At 41.0% G+C, this 15,145-nt stretch overlaps 14 non-coding genes across 14 annotated transcripts; 10 read left to right on the forward strand and 4 right to left on the reverse strand.

The window, feature by feature from the left end:
• The first annotated feature begins 216 nt into the window (after positions 1 to 216).
• On the forward strand, positions 217 to 288 carry TRNAT-UGU (transfer RNA threonine (anticodon UGU)). The gene has a single exon. It is a non-coding gene; the product is annotated as a tRNA-Thr (tRNA).
• A 1,174-nt stretch (positions 289 to 1,462) lies between these two features.
• Positions 1,463 to 1,557, reverse strand: TRNAI-UAU (transfer RNA isoleucine (anticodon UAU)). The gene is made up of 2 exons: positions 1,520 to 1,557; positions 1,463 to 1,498 (listed from the first exon to the last, which is right to left on the reverse strand). It is a non-coding gene; the product is annotated as a tRNA-Ile (tRNA).
• A 412-nt stretch (positions 1,558 to 1,969) lies between these two features.
• TRNAS-GCU (transfer RNA serine (anticodon GCU)) lies at positions 1,970 to 2,051 on the forward strand. Its single transcript has one exon. It is a non-coding gene; the product is annotated as a tRNA-Ser (tRNA).
• Positions 2,052 to 4,393: 2,342 nt separating this feature from the next.
• On the forward strand, positions 4,394 to 4,475 carry TRNAS-GCU (transfer RNA serine (anticodon GCU)). Its single transcript has one exon. It is a non-coding gene; the product is annotated as a tRNA-Ser (tRNA).
• Positions 4,476 to 5,064: 589 nt separating this feature from the next.
• Positions 5,065 to 5,136, forward strand: TRNAT-UGU (transfer RNA threonine (anticodon UGU)). The gene has a single exon. It is a non-coding gene; the product is annotated as a tRNA-Thr (tRNA).
• A 1,174-nt stretch (positions 5,137 to 6,310) lies between these two features.
• Positions 6,311 to 6,405, reverse strand: TRNAI-UAU (transfer RNA isoleucine (anticodon UAU)). Its single transcript has 2 exons — positions 6,368 to 6,405; positions 6,311 to 6,346 (listed from the first exon to the last, which is right to left on the reverse strand). It is a non-coding gene; the product is annotated as a tRNA-Ile (tRNA).
• A 1,083-nt stretch (positions 6,406 to 7,488) lies between these two features.
• Positions 7,489 to 7,560, forward strand: TRNAT-UGU (transfer RNA threonine (anticodon UGU)). Its single transcript has one exon. It is a non-coding gene; the product is annotated as a tRNA-Thr (tRNA).
• Positions 7,561 to 8,719: 1,159 nt separating this feature from the next.
• On the reverse strand, positions 8,720 to 8,814 carry TRNAI-UAU (transfer RNA isoleucine (anticodon UAU)). The gene is made up of 2 exons: positions 8,777 to 8,814; positions 8,720 to 8,755 (listed from the first exon to the last, which is right to left on the reverse strand). It is a non-coding gene; the product is annotated as a tRNA-Ile (tRNA).
• A 412-nt stretch (positions 8,815 to 9,226) lies between these two features.
• TRNAS-GCU (transfer RNA serine (anticodon GCU)) lies at positions 9,227 to 9,308 on the forward strand. Its single transcript has one exon. It is a non-coding gene; the product is annotated as a tRNA-Ser (tRNA).
• Positions 9,309 to 9,897: 589 nt separating this feature from the next.
• Positions 9,898 to 9,969, forward strand: TRNAT-UGU (transfer RNA threonine (anticodon UGU)). Its single transcript has one exon. It is a non-coding gene; the product is annotated as a tRNA-Thr (tRNA).
• A 1,667-nt stretch (positions 9,970 to 11,636) lies between these two features.
• TRNAS-GCU (transfer RNA serine (anticodon GCU)) lies at positions 11,637 to 11,718 on the forward strand. Its single transcript has one exon. It is a non-coding gene; the product is annotated as a tRNA-Ser (tRNA).
• A 589-nt stretch (positions 11,719 to 12,307) lies between these two features.
• On the forward strand, positions 12,308 to 12,379 carry TRNAT-UGU (transfer RNA threonine (anticodon UGU)). The gene has a single exon. It is a non-coding gene; the product is annotated as a tRNA-Thr (tRNA).
• A 1,174-nt stretch (positions 12,380 to 13,553) lies between these two features.
• TRNAI-UAU (transfer RNA isoleucine (anticodon UAU)) lies at positions 13,554 to 13,648 on the reverse strand. Its single transcript has 2 exons — positions 13,611 to 13,648; positions 13,554 to 13,589 (listed from the first exon to the last, which is right to left on the reverse strand). It is a non-coding gene; the product is annotated as a tRNA-Ile (tRNA).
• A 1,082-nt stretch (positions 13,649 to 14,730) lies between these two features.
• On the forward strand, positions 14,731 to 14,802 carry TRNAT-UGU (transfer RNA threonine (anticodon UGU)). The gene has a single exon. It is a non-coding gene; the product is annotated as a tRNA-Thr (tRNA).
• The last annotated feature ends 343 nt before the right edge of the window (positions 14,803 to 15,145 follow it).

A 15,145-nucleotide genomic window follows, 5' to 3' on the forward strand; every position in this document is an offset into this window, starting at 1 on the left:
CTATCGGTATGGTCTTGAATGCGAAAACTCTTATTTTCTCATATGAAAATGTAGTTTTTCATACTTCCAAAAAAAGTGCCTTAAGCATGGTCTTCAATGTGTGCGCGCACGTGGACATTCATATGCAACTACGTTTCCATACAGAGTCTCAAAATCATAGATATATTCATACCTCAGTAAGAATACATGTTGCAATTTACATCTTGCGTGCAGACTGGCCTTGTAGCTCAGTGGCAGAGCACTGGTCTTGTAAACCAGGGGTCATGAGTTCAAGCCTCATCAGGGCCTTTTTACATGAGTCTTTCTGTATGTTGTTTTCAAGTCATTCTTCCCTGGAGTCACACCTTGCTTTAGGATTGCTTATTGCCAAGCTTCCCTTTCCTGCTTTCATATTATCAAGAAAATATCATGAAGATCATTGAATTATAAATTATTGCCTCACCCCTTCCGATCGCCTGACGAACGCCTGACAAACGCCATTCTCACCCTGGCGGGCAAGCCCTGCCGGGCAAAGCCAAATAAGCCATGCATATTTACAGTTCCTTTGAAAGGCAGAGCGAGGACTAGGACCTCTGTTCCGACTGAATCTGCATCCACAGAAAGGATGTTATAAGGCCCTACAAATTTCACCAAGGAGATGTGAAAGTCTTCCCCCATAAAATACTTTTTTTCCCAGATACCCCGGCTCTTAGGCAAATGAGGTTACTCCTCAAAACCCCACCCCCACTCACCATAAATATCCTTCTCTCCTGCTGTCCATTCAAATGATACAAGGTATCTTGTACATAGAGAGAAAGGGAGAATAGGCAGACTTGCTTCAAAGATTTGGTGACTTTGGATGGGTGGGTTGAATGAAGAAGTGAACCTGGTTTCTGGGAAAGGAGTATCGAGATGAAGATGAGGAAAAGTGAACATGGACCACATTCATAGGTTAGAGAAATACATTTAATAGGTTGAATGGTTTTGAAAAGTGAACTTCGAGCAGTAATTGTTGTTTTTTAAACTGCAAAGAAATTAAAAATGAATGTGGGATTGGAGGCACACTCTGAGCAGAAAAGCACCATAAGCTGCTATGGTGCAACTCAAGATGGTGAATAGAACCTTTAATATGATGATGCTCTTCTTTTGCTAGTTTTTTCGAGTCACCTTTTATTGTAAGTAGCTGATACAGCATTTTTTGCAGCTCTTCCGTTTATGGTTATCATGTGAGAACACTGTTTTCATCATATTTATTATTCTACAAATGTATTTTTAAATGCACTGATGTGGTGTTTGCATGAAATGCAAGATGGCACATCATGGAATGTTTAAACTGAGCATCGCGGAGGATATGTGATATTTGGCACCCAGAGGAGTAGGACACGTAGATCCTATAAGAAGTAAAGACTCTCTAGCAAGGGCCGTCCATACTCTGAGTTTAAACTTTACTTTTTGTGAAATGGTTTATGAAAAACAACACGGCTGCTCCAGGTGAGGCTCGAACTCACAACCTCGGCATGGCTCAGTGCAAGTACTGCTGTATAAGTACCGCGCGCTAACCGATTGCACCACTGGAGCTCTCTCTTTTCACATCTCCCCAGGTGAGCCATCTACAGCTGACCAAGTAGATGACAGACACTGCTCCATCATTCACTGTGCAAGATCGACTCACATGCTAGCATGTTATCATGACTATTAAAAATACAGTCCAAACGGAATAGATTCTATAATTGTCCTATAACATATGCTCTGTCTATTCAAAACCCCATAGAATTATATCTTGACAGTTCTGACAAAGTCTCGGGGAATCTTATGAATATTTGTAATTAGCACATAGTAAGAATTTCCCAAAAATGAAATGTAGGTCCCTGATTGGGGGAAGACGTGGAATGTGAGATCTTGCCTCAGCTGTTTTTTTCTTTTTTAGGTACAGTATATTGACACTTCAGTACCTTTTGTGAAGCAAGGTTTCAGATGGGGCTGTAGGGCAGACGAGGTGGCCGAGTGGTTAAGGCGATGGACTGCTAATCCATTGTGCTCTGCACGCGTGGGTTCGAATCCCACCTTCGTCGGAAAGCCATCAGAGTCTCTTTTGATGGCCAGCATTTCTTGTAGTATAATTACACTCTCTTTCAAGACAGAGCCAGGATCCGCTAGATGGGATCATCTGACTGTTCCATTTTAACAAATATGTCAAATAAAGTGAAGTATTTTGTGCGTAATAGAAATTAGATCTTTCATGGAGTTTCCAGAGGATTGCCTTTCACTCACTCCTGGCTTATTAACCAGTTTGGATAAATAGATTGATAAGAAAGCAGCTCTTACTCCTAAAGTTTAGGCATTCTCAAATGAATGACTGTTAACATATGTCTGCCCCACAGAGACAGATCACTTCTAATAAGTGGGTTCTCTATATGTCACTGATTGCAGACATACTAACTAGAGCTATCGGTATGGTCTTGAATGCGAAAACTCTTATTTTCTCATATGAAAATGTAGTTTTTCATACTTCCAAAAAAAGTGCCTTAAGCATGGTCTTCAATGTGTGCGCGCACGTGGACATTCATATGCAACTACGTTTCCATACAGAGTCTCAAAATCATAGATATATTCATACCTCAGTAAGAATACATGTTGCAATTTACATCCTGCTTGCAGACTGGCCTTGTAGCTCAGTGGCAGAGCACTGGTCTTGTAAACCAGGGGTCATGAATTCAAGCCTCATCAGGGCCTTTTTACATGAGTCTTTCTGTATGTTGTTTTCAAGTCATTCTTCCCTGGAGTCACACCTTGCTTTAGGATTGCTTATTGCCAAGCTTCCCTTTCCTGCTTTCATATTATCAAGAAAATATCATGAAGATCATTGAATTATAAATTATTGCCTCACCCCTTCCGATCGCCTGACGAACGCCTGACAAACGCCATTCTCACCCTGGCGGGCAAGCCCTGCCGGGCAAAGCCAAATAAGCCATGCATATTTACAGTTCCTTTGAAAGGCAGAGCGAGGACTAGGACCTCTGTTCCGACTGAATCTGCATCCACAGAAAGGATGTTATAAGGCCCTACAAATTTCACCAAGGAGATGTGAAAGTCTTCCCCCATAAAATACTTTTTTTCCCAGATACCCCGGCTCTTAGGCAAATGAGGTTACTCCTCAAAACCCCACCCCCACTCACCATAAATATCCTTCTCTCCTGCTGTCCATTCAAATGATACAAGGTATCTTGTACATAGAGAGAAAGGGAGAATAGGCAGACTTGCTTCAAAGATTTGGTGACTTTGGATGGGTGGGTTGAATGAAGAAGTGAACCTGGTTTCTGGGAAAGGAGTATCGAGATGAAGATGAGGAAAAGTGAACATGGACCACATTCATAGGTTAGAGAAATACATTTAATAGGTTGAATGGTTTTGAAAAGTGAACTTCGAGCAGTAATTGTTGTTTTTTAAACTGCAAAGAAATTAAAAATGAATGTGGGATTGGAGGCACACTCTGAGCAGAAAAGCACCATAAGCTGCTATGGTGCAACTCAAGATGGTGAATAGAACCTTTAATATGATGATGCTCTTCTTTTGCTAGTTTTTTCGAGTCACCTTTTATTGTAAGTAGCTGATACAGCATTTTTTGCAGCTCTTCAGTTTATGGTTATCATGTGAGAACACTGTTTTCATCATATTTATTATTCTACAAATGTATTTTTAAATGCACTGATGTGGTGTTTGCATGAAATGCAAGATGGCACATCATGGAATGTTTAAACTGAGCATCGCGGAGGATATGTGATATTTGGCACCCAGAGGAGTAGGACACGTAGATCCTATAAGAAGTAAAGACTCTCTAGCAAGGGCCGTCCATACTCTGAGTTTAAACTTTACTTTTTGTGAAATGGTTTATGAAAAACAACTCGGCTGCTCCAGGTGAGGCTCGAACTCATAACCTCGGCATGGCTCAGTGCAAGTACTGCTGTATAAGTACCGCGCGCTAACCGATTGCACCACTGGAGCTCTCTCTTTTCACATCTCCCCAGGTGAGCCATCTACAGCTGACCAAGTAGATGACAGACACTGCTCCATCATTCACTGTGCAAGATCGACTCACATGCTAGCATGTTATCATGACTATTAAAAATACAGTCCAAACGGAATAGATTCTATAATTGTCCTATAACATATGCTCTGTCTATTCAAAACCCCATAGAATTATATCTTGACAGTTCTGACAAAGTCTCGGGGAATCTTATGAATATTTGTAATTAGCACATAGTAAGAATTTCCCAAAAATGAAATGTAGGTCCCTGATTGGGGGAAGACGTGGAATGTGAGATCTTGCCTCAGCTGTTTTTTTCTTTTTTAGGTACAGTATATTGACACTTCAGTACCTTTTGTGAAGCAAGGTTTCAGATGGGGCTGTAGGGCAGACGAGGTGGCCGAGTGGTTAAGGCGATGGACTGCTAATCCATTGTGCTCTGCACGCGTGGGTTCGAATCCCACCTTCGTCGGAAAGCCATCAGAGTCTCTTTTGATGGCCAGCATTTCTTGTAGTATAATTACACTCTCTTTCAAGACAGAGCCAGGATCCGCTAGATGGGATCATCTGACTCTTCCATTTTAACAAATATGTCAAATAAAGTGAAGTATTTTGTGCGTAATAGAAATTAGATCTTTCATGGAGTTTCCAGAGGATTGCCTTTCACTCACTCCTGGCTTATTAACCAGTTTGGATAAATAGATTGATAAGAAAGCAGCTCTTACTCCTAAAGTTTAGGCATTCTCAAATGAATGACTGTTAACATATGTCTGCCCCACAGAGACAGATCACTTCTAATAAGTGGGTTCTCTATATGTCACTGATTGCAGACATACTAACTAGAGCTATCGGTATGGTCTTGAATGCGAAAACTCTTATTTTCTCATATGAAAATGTAGTTTTTCATACTTCCAAAAAAAGTGCCTTAAGCATGGTCTTCAATGTGTGCGCGCACGTGGACATTCATATGCAACTACGTTTCCATACAGAGTCTCAAAATCATAGATATATTCATACCTCAGTAAGAATACATGTTGCAATTTACATCCTGCTTGCAGACTGGCCTTGTAGCTCAGTGGCAGAGCACTGGTCTTGTAAACCAGGGGTCATGAGTTCAAGCCTCATCAGGGCCTTTTTACATGAGTCTTTCTGTATGTTGTTTTCAAGTCATTCTTCCCTGGAGTCACACCTTGCTTTAGGATTGCTTATTGCCAAGCTTCCCTTTCCTGCTTTCATATTATCAAGAAAATATCATGAAGATCATTGAATTATAAATTATTGCCTCACCCCTTCCGATCGCCTGACGAACGCCTGACAAACGCCATTCTCACCCTGGCGGGCAAGCCCTGCCGGGCAAAGCCAAATAAGCCATGCATATTTACAGTTCCTTTGAAAGGCAGAGCGAGGACTAGGACCTCTGTTCCGACTGAATCTGCATCCACAGAAAGGATGTTATAAGGCCCTACAAATTTCACCAAGGAGATGTGAAAGTCTTCCCCCATAAAATACTTTTTTTCCCAGATACCCCGGCTCTTAGGCAAATGAGGTTACTCCTCAAAACCCCACCCCCACTCACCATAAATATCCTTCTCTCCTGCTGTCCATTCAAATGATACAAGGTATCTTGTACATAGAGAGAAAGGGAGAATAGGCAGACTTGCTTCAAAGATTTGGTGACTTTGGATGGGTGGGTTGAATGAAGAAGTGAACCTGGTTTCTGGGAAAGGAGTATCGAGATGAAGATGAGGAAAAGTGAACATGGACCACATTCATAGGTTAGAGAAATACATTTAATAGGTTGAATGGTTTTGAAAAGTGAACTTCGAGCAGTAATTGTTGTTTTTTAAACTGCAAAGAAATTAAAAATGAATGTGGGATTGGAGGCACACTCTGAGCAGAAAAGCACCATAAGCTGCTATGGTGCAACTCAAGATGGTGAATAGAACCTTTAATATGATGATGCTCTTCTTTTGCTAGTTTTTTCGAGTCACCTTTTATTGTAAGTAGCTGATACAGCATTTTTTGCAGCTCTTCAGTTTATGGTTATCATGTGAGAACACTGTTTTCATCATATTTATTATTCTACAAATGTATTTTTAAATGCACTGATGTGGTGTTTGCATGAAATGCAAGATGGCACATCATGGAATGTTTAAACTGAGCATCGCGGAGGATATGTGATATTTGGCACCCAGAGGAGTAGGACACATAGATCCTATAAGAAGTAAAGACTCTCTAGCAAGGGCCGTCCATACTCTGAGTTTAAACTTTACTTTTTGTGAAATGGTTTATGAAAAACAACACGGCTGCTCCAGGTGAGGCTCGAACTCACAACCTCGGCATGGCTCAGTGCAAGTACTGCTGTATAAGTACCGCGCGCTAACCGATTGCACCACTGGAGCTCTCTCTTTTCACATCTCCCCAGGTGAGCCATCTACAGCTGACCAAGTAGATGACAGACACTGCTCCATCATTCACTGTGCAAGATCGACTCACATGCTAGCATGTTATCATGACTATTAAAAATACAGTCCAAACGGAATAGATTCTATAATTGTCCTATAACATATGCTCTGTCTATTGAAAACCCCATAGAATTATATCTTGACAGTTCTGACAAAGTCTCGGGGAATCTTATGAATATTTGTAATTAGCACATAGTAAGAATTTCCCAAAAATGAAATGTAGGTCCCTGATTGGGGGAAGACGTGGAATGTGAGATCTTGCCTCAGCTGTTTTTTTCTTTTTTAGGTACAGTATATTGACACTTCAGTACCTTTTGTGAAGCAAGGTTTCAGATGGGGCTGTAGGGCAGACGAGGTGGCTGAGTGGTTAAGGCGATGGACTGCTAATCCATTGTGCTCTGCACGCGTGGGTTCGAATCCCACCTTCGTCGGAAAGCCATCAGAGTCTCTTTTGATGGCCAGCATTTCTTGTAGTATAATTACACTCTCTTTCAAGACAGAGCCAGGATCTGCTAGATGGGATCATCTGACTGTTCCATTTTAACAAATATGTCAAATAAAGTGAAGTATTTTGTGCGTAATAGAAATTAGATCTTTCATGGAGTTTCCAGAGGATTGCCTTTCACTCACTCCTGGCTTATTAACCAGTTTGGATAAATAGATTGATAAGAAAGCAGCTCTTACTCCTAAAGTTTAGGCATTCTCAAATGAATGACTGTTAACATATGTCTGCCCCACAGAGACAGATCACTTCTAATAAGTGGGTTCTCTATATGTCACTGATTGCAGACATACTAACTAGAGCTATCGGTATGGTCTTGAATGCGAAAACTCTTATTTTCTCATATGAAAATGTAGTTTTTCATACTTCCAAAAAAAGTGCCTTAAGCATGGTCTTCAATGTGTGCGCGCACGTGGACATTCATATGCAACTACGTTTCCATATAGAGTCTCAAAATCATAGATATATTCATACCTCAGTAAGAATACATGTTGCAATTTACATCCTGCGTGCAGACTGGCCTTGTAGCTCAGTGGCAGAGCACTGGTCTTGTAAACCAGGGGTCATGAGTTCAAGCCTCATCAGGGCCTTTTTACATGAGTCTTTCTGTATGTTGTTTTCAAGTCATTCTTCCCTGGAGTCACACCTTGCTTTAGGATTGCTTATTGCCAAGCTTCCCTTTCCTGCTTTCATATTATCAAGAAAATATCATGAAGATCATTGAATTATAAATGATTGCCTCACCCCTTCCGATCGCCTGACGAACGCCTGACAAACGTCATTCTCACCCTGCCGGGCAAAGCAAATAAGCCATGCATATTTACAGTTCCTTTGAAAGGCAGAGCGAGGACTAGGACCTCTGTTCCGACTGAATCTGCATCCACAGAAAGGATGTTATAAGGCCCTACAAATTTCACCAAGGAGATGTGAAAGTCTTCCCCAATAAAATACTTTTTTTCCCAGATACCCCGGCTCTTAGGCAAATGAGGTTACTCCTCAAAACCCCACCCCCACTCACCATAAATATCCTTCTCTCCTGCTGTCCATTCAAATGATACAAGGTATCTTGTACGTAGAGAGAAAGGGAGAATAGGCAGACTTGCTTCAAAGATTTGATGACTTTGGATGGGTGGGTTGAATGAAGAAGTGAACCTGGTTTCTGGGAAAGGAGTATCGAGATGAAGATGAGGAAAAGTGAACATGGACCACATTCATAGGTTAGAGAAATACATTTAATAGGTTGAATGGTTTTGAAAAGTGAACTTCGAGCAGTAATTGTTGTTTTTTAAACTGCAAAGAAATTAAAAATGAATGTGGGATTGGAGGCACACTCTGAGCAGAAAAGCACCATAAGCTGCTATGGTGCAACTCAAGATGGTGAATAGAACCTTTAATATGATGATGCTCTTCTTTTGCTAGTTTTTTCGAGTCACCTTTTATTGTAAGTAGCTGATACAGCATTTTTTGCAGCTCTTCAGTTTATGGTTATCATGTGAGAACACTGTTTTCATCATATTTATTATTCTACAAATGTATTTTTAAATGCACTGATGTGGTGTTTGCATGAAATGCAAGATGGCACATCATGGAATGTTTAAACTGAGCATCGCGGAGGATATGTGATATTTGGCACCCAGAGGAGTAGGACACGTAGATCCTATAAGAAGTAAAGACTCTCTAGCAAGGGCCGTCCATACTCTGAGTTTAAACTTTACTTTTTGTGAAATGGTTTATGAAAAACAACACGGCTGCTCCAGGTGAGGCTCGAACTCACAACCTCGGCATGGCTCAGTGCAAGTACTGCTGTATAAGTACCGCGCGCTAACCGATTGCGCCACTGGAGCTCTCTCTTTTCACATCTCCCCAGGTGAGCCATCTACAGCTGACCAAGTAGATGACAGACACTGCTCCATCATTCACTGTGCAAGATCGACTCACATGCTAGCATGTTATCATGACTATTAAAAATACAGTCCAAACGGAATAGATTCTATAATTGTCCTATAACATATGCTCTGTCTATTCAAAACCCCATAGAATTATATCTTGACAGTTCTGACAAAGTCTAGGGGAATCTTATGAATATTTGTAATTAGCACATAGTAAGAATTTCCCAAAAATGAAATGTAGGTCCCTGATTGGGGGAAGACGTGGAATGTGAGATCTTGCCTCAGCTGTTTTTTTCTTTTTTAGGTACAGTATATTGACACTTCAGTACCTTTTGTGAAGCAAGGTTTCAGATGGGGCTGTAGGGCAGACGAGGTGGCCGAGTGGTTAAGGCGATGGACTGCTAATCCATTGTGCTCTGCACGCGTGGGTTCGAATCCCACCTTCGTCGGAAAGCCATCAGAGTCTCTTTTGATGGCCAGCATTTCTTGTAGTATAATTACACTCTCTTTCAAGACAGAGCCAGGATCCGCTAGATGGGATCATCTGACTGTTCCATTTTAACAAATATGTCAAATAAAGTGAAGTATTTTGTGCGTAATAGAAATTAGATCTTTCATGGAGTTTCCAGAGGATTGCCTTTCACTCACTCCTGGCTTATTAACCAGTTTGGATAAATAGATTGATAAGAAAGCAGCTCTTACTCCTAAAGTTTAGGCCGTCTCAAATGAATGACTGTTAACATATGTCTGCCCCACAGAGACAGATCACTTCTAATAAGTGGGTTCTCTATATGTCACTGATTGCAGACATACTAACTAGAGCTATCGGTATGGTCTTGAATGCGAAAACTCTTATTTTCTCATATGAAAATGTAGTTTTTCATACTTCCAAAAAAAGTGCCTTAAGCATGGTCTTCAATGTGTGCGCGCACGTGGACATTCATATGCAACTACGTTTCCATACAGAGTCTCAAAATCATAGATATATTCATACCTCAGTAAGAATACATGTTGCAATTTACATCCTGCGTGCAGACTGGCCTTGTAGCTCAGTGGCAGAGCACTGGTCTTGTAAACCAGGGGTCATGAGTTCAAGCCTCATCAGGGCCTTTTTACATGAGTCTTTCTGTATGTTGTTTTCAAGTCATTCTTCCCTGGTGTCACACCTTGCTTTAGGATTGCTTATTGCCAAGCTTCCCTTTCCTGCTTTCATATTATCAAGAAAATATCATGAAGATCATTGAATTATAAATTATTGCCTCACCCCTTCCGATCGCCTGACGAACGCCTGACAAACGCAATTCTCACCCTGCCGGGCAAAGCCAAATAAGCCATGCATATTTACAGTTCCTTTGAAAGGCAGAGCGAGGACTAGGACCTCTGTTCCGACTGAATCTGCATCCACAGAAAGGATGTTATAAGGCCCTACAAATTTCACCAAGGAGATGTGAAAGTCTTCCCCCATAAAATACTTTTTTTCCCAGATACCCCGGCTCTTAGGCAAATGAGGTTACTCCTCAAAACCCCACCCCCACTCACCATAAATATCCTTCTCTCCTGCTGTCCATTCAAATGATACAAGGTATCTTGTACATAGAGAGAAAGGGAGAATAGGCAGACTTGCTTCAAAGATTTGGTGACCTTGGATGGGTGGGTTGAATGAAGAAGTGAACCTGGTTTCTGGGAAAGGAGTATCGAGATGAAGATGAGGAAAAGTGAACATGGACCACATTCATAGGTTAGAGAAATACATTTAATAGGTTGAATGGTTTTGAAAAGTGAACTTCGAGCAGTAATTGTTGTTTTTTAAACTGCAAAGAAATTAAAAATGAATGTGGGATTGGAGGCACACTCTGAGCAGAAAAGCACCATAAGCTGCTATGGTGCAACTCAAGATGGTGAATAGAACCTTTAATATGATGATGCTCTTCTTTTGCTAGTTTTTTCGAGTCACCTTTTATTGTAAGTAGCTGATACAGCATTTTTTGCAGCTCTTCAGTTTATGGTTATCATGTGAGAACACTGTTTTCATCATATTTATTATTCTACAAATGTATTTTTAAATGCACTGATGTGGTGTTTTTATGAAATGCAAGATGGCACATCATGGAATGTTTAAACTGAGCATCGCGGAGGATATGTGATATTTGGCACCCAGAGGAGTAGGACACGTAGATCCTATAAGAAGTAAAGACTCTCTAGCAAGGGCCGTCCATACTCTGAGTTTAAACTTTACTTTTTGTGAAATGGTTTATGAAAAACAACACGGCTGCTCCAGGTGAGGCTCGAACTCACAACCTCGGCATGGCTCAGTGCAAGTACTGCTGTATAAGTACCGCGCGCTAACTGATTGCACCACTGGAGCTCTCTCTTTTCACATCTCCCCAGGTGAGCCATCTACAGCTGACCAAGTAGATGACAGACACTGCTCCATCATTCACTGTGCAAGATCGACTCACATGCTAGCATGTTATCATGACTATTAAAAATACAGTCCAAACGGAATAGATTCTATAATTGTCCTATAACATATGCTCTGTCTATTCAAAACCCCATAGAATTATATCTTGACAGTTCTGACAAAGTCTCGGGGAATCTTATGAATATTTGTAATTAGCACATAGTAAGAATTTCCCAAAAATGAAATGTAGGTCCCTGATTGGGGGAAGACGTGGAATGTGAGATCTTGCCTCAGCTGTTTTTTTCTTTTTTAGGTACAGTATATTGACACTTCAGTACCTTTTGTGAAGCAAGGTTTCAGATGGGGCTGTAGGGCAGACGAGGTGGCCGAGTGGTTAAGGCGATGGACTGCTAATCCATTGTGCTCTGCACGCGTGGGTTCGAATCCCACCTTCGTCGGAAAGCCATCAGAGTCTCTTTTGATGGCCAGCATTTCTTGTAGTATAATTACACTCTCTTTCAAGACAGAGCCAGGATCCGCTAGATGGGATCATCTGACTGTTCCATTTTAACAAATATGTCAAATAAAGTGAAGTATTTTGTGCGTAATAGAAATTAGATCTTTCATGGAGTTTCCAGAGGATTGCCTTTCACTCACTCCTGGCTTATTAACCAGTTTGGATAAATAGATTGATAAGAAAGCAGCTCTTACTCCTAAAGTTTAGGCATTCTCAAATGAATGACTGTTAACATATGTCTGCCCCACAGAGACAGATCACTTCTAATAAGTGGGTTCTCTATATGTCACTGATTGCAGACATACTAACTAGAGCTATCGGTATGGTCTTGAATGCGAAAACTCTTATTTTCTCATATGAAAATGTAGTTTTTCATACTTCCAAAAAAAGTGCCTTAAGCATGGTCTTCAATGTGTGCGCGCACGTGGACATTCATATGCAACTACGTTTCCATACAGAGTCTCAAAATCATAGATATATTCATACCTCAGTAAGAATACATGTTGCAATTTACATCCTGCGTGCAGACTGGCCTTGTAGCTCAGTGGCAGAGCACTGGTCTTGTAAACCAGGGGTCATGAGTTCAAGCCTCATCAGGGCCTTTTTACATGAGTCTTTCTGTATGTTGTTTTCAAGTCATTCTTCCCTGGAGTCACACCTTGCTTTAGGATTGCTTATTGCCAAGCTTCCCTTTCCTGCTTTCATATTATCAAGAAAATATCATGAAGATCATTGAATTATAAATTATTGCCTCACCCCTTCCGATCGCCTGACGAACGCCTGACAAACGCCATTCTCACCCTGGCGGGCAAGCCCTGCCGGGCAAAGCCAAATAAGCCATGCATATTTACAGTTCCTTTGAAAGGCAGAGCGAGGACTAGGACCTCTGTTCCGACTGAATCTGCATCCACAGAAAGGATGTTATAAGGCCCTACAAATTTCACCAAGGAGATGTGAAAGTCTTCCCCCATAAAATACTTTTTTTCCCAGATACCCCGGCTCTTAGGCAAATGAGGTTACTCCTCAAAACCCCACCCCCACTCACCATAAATATCCTTCTCTCCTGCTGTCCATTCAAATGATACAAGGTATCTTGTACATAGAGAGAAAGGGAGAATAGGCAGACTTGCTTCAAAGATTTGGTGACTTTGGATGGGTGGGTTGAATGAAGAAGTGAACCTGGTTTCTGGGAAAGGAGTATCGAGATGAAGATGAGGAAAAGTGAACATGGACCACATTCATAGGTTAGAGAAATACATTTAATAGGTTGAATGGTTTTGAAAAGTGAACTTCGAGCAGTAATTGTTGTTTTTTAAACTGCAAAGAAATTAAAAATGAATGTGGGATTGGAGGCACACTCTGAGCAGAAAAGCACCATAAGCTGCTATGGTGCAACTCAAGATGGTGAATAGAACCTTTAATATGATGATGCTCTTCTTTTGCTAGTTTTTTCGAGTCACCTTTTATTGTAAGTAGCTGATACAGCATTTTTTGCAGCTCTTCAGTTTATGGTTATCATGTGAGAACACTGTTTTCATCATATTTATTATTCTACAAATGTATTTTTAAATGCACTGATGTGGTGTTTGCATGAAATGCAAGATGGCACATCATGGAATGTTTAAACTGAGCATCGCGGAGGATATGTGATATTTGGCACCCAGAGGAGTAGGACACGTAGATCCTATAAGAAGTAAAGACTCTCTAGCAAGGGCCGTCCATACTCTGAGTTTAAACTTTACTTTTTGTGAAATGGTTTATGAAAAACAACACGGCTGCTCCAGGTGAGGCTCGAACTCACAACCTCGGCATGGCTCAGTGCAAGTACTGCTGTATAAGTACCGCGCGCTAACCGATTGCACCACTGGAGCTCTCTCTTTTCACATCTCCCCAGGTGAGCCATCTACAGCTGACCAAGTAGATGACAGACACTGCTCCATCATTCACTGTGCAAGATCGACTCACATGCTAGCATGTTATCATGACTATTAAAAATACAGTCCAAACGGAATAGATTCTATAATTGTCCTATAACATATGCTCTGTCTATTCAAAACCCCATAGAATTATATCTTGACAGTTCTGACAAAGTCTCGGGGAATCTTATGAATATTTGTAATTAGCACATAGTAAGAATTTCCCAAAAATGAAATGTAGGTCCCTGATTGGGGGAAGACGTGGAATGTGAGATCTTGCCTCAGCTGTTTTTTTCTTTTTTAGGTACAGTATATTGACACTTCAGTACCTTTTGTGAAGCAAGGTTTCAGATGGGGCTGTAGGGCAGACGAGGTGGCTGAGTGGTTAAGGCGATGGACTGCTAATCCATTGTGCTCTGCACGCGTGGGTTCGAATCCCACCTTCGTTGGAAAGCCATCAGAGTCTCTTTTGATGGCCAGCATTTCTTGTAGTATAATTACACTCTCTTTCAAGACAGAGCCAGGATCCGCTAGATGGGATCATCTGACTGTTCCATTTAACAAATATGTCAAATAAAGTGAAGTATTTTGTGCGTAATAGAAATTAGATCTTTCATGGAGTTTCCAGAGGATTGCCTTTCACTCACTCCTGGCTTATTAACCAGTTTGGATAAATAGATTGATAAGAAAGCAGCTCTTACTCCTAAAGTTTAGGCATTCTCAAATGAATGACTGTTAACATATGTCTGCCCCACAGAGACAGATCACTTCTAATAAGTGGGTTCTCTATATGTCACTGATTGCAGACATACTAACTAGAGCTATCGGTATGGTCTTGAATGCGAAAACTCTTATTTTCTCATATGAAAATGTAGTTTTTCATACTTCCAAAAAAAGTGCCTTAAGCATGGTCTTCAATGTGTGCGCGCACGTGGACATTCATATGCAACTACGTTTCCATATAGAGTCTCAAAATCATAGATATATTCATACTTCAGTAAGAATACATGTTGCAATTTACATCCTGCGTGCAGACTGGCCTTGTAGCTCAGTGGCAGAGCACTGGTCTTGTAAACCAGGGGTCATGAGTTCAAGCCTCATCAGGGCCTTTTTACATGAGTCTTTCTGTATGTTGTTTTCAAGTCATTCTTCCCTGGAGTCACACCTTGCTTTAGGATTGCTTATTGCCAAGCTTCCCTTTCCTGCTTTCATATTATCAAGAAAATATCATGAAGATCATTGAATTATAAATGATTGCCTCACCCCTTCCGATCGCCTGACAAACGTCATTCTCACCCTGCCGGGCAAAGCAAATAAGCCATGCATATTTACAGTTCCTTTGAAAGGCAGAGCGAGGACTAGGACCTCTGTTCCGACTGAATCTGCATCCACAGAAAGGATGTTATAAGGCCCTACAAATTTCACCAAGGAGATGTGAAAGTCTTCCCCAAT

The sequence above is a fragment of the Triturus cristatus genome, chromosome 12, assembly GCF_964204655.1.
Source record: "Triturus cristatus chromosome 12, aTriCri1.1, whole genome shotgun sequence".
Lineage (NCBI taxonomy): Eukaryota > Metazoa > Chordata > Amphibia > Caudata > Salamandridae > Triturus > Triturus cristatus.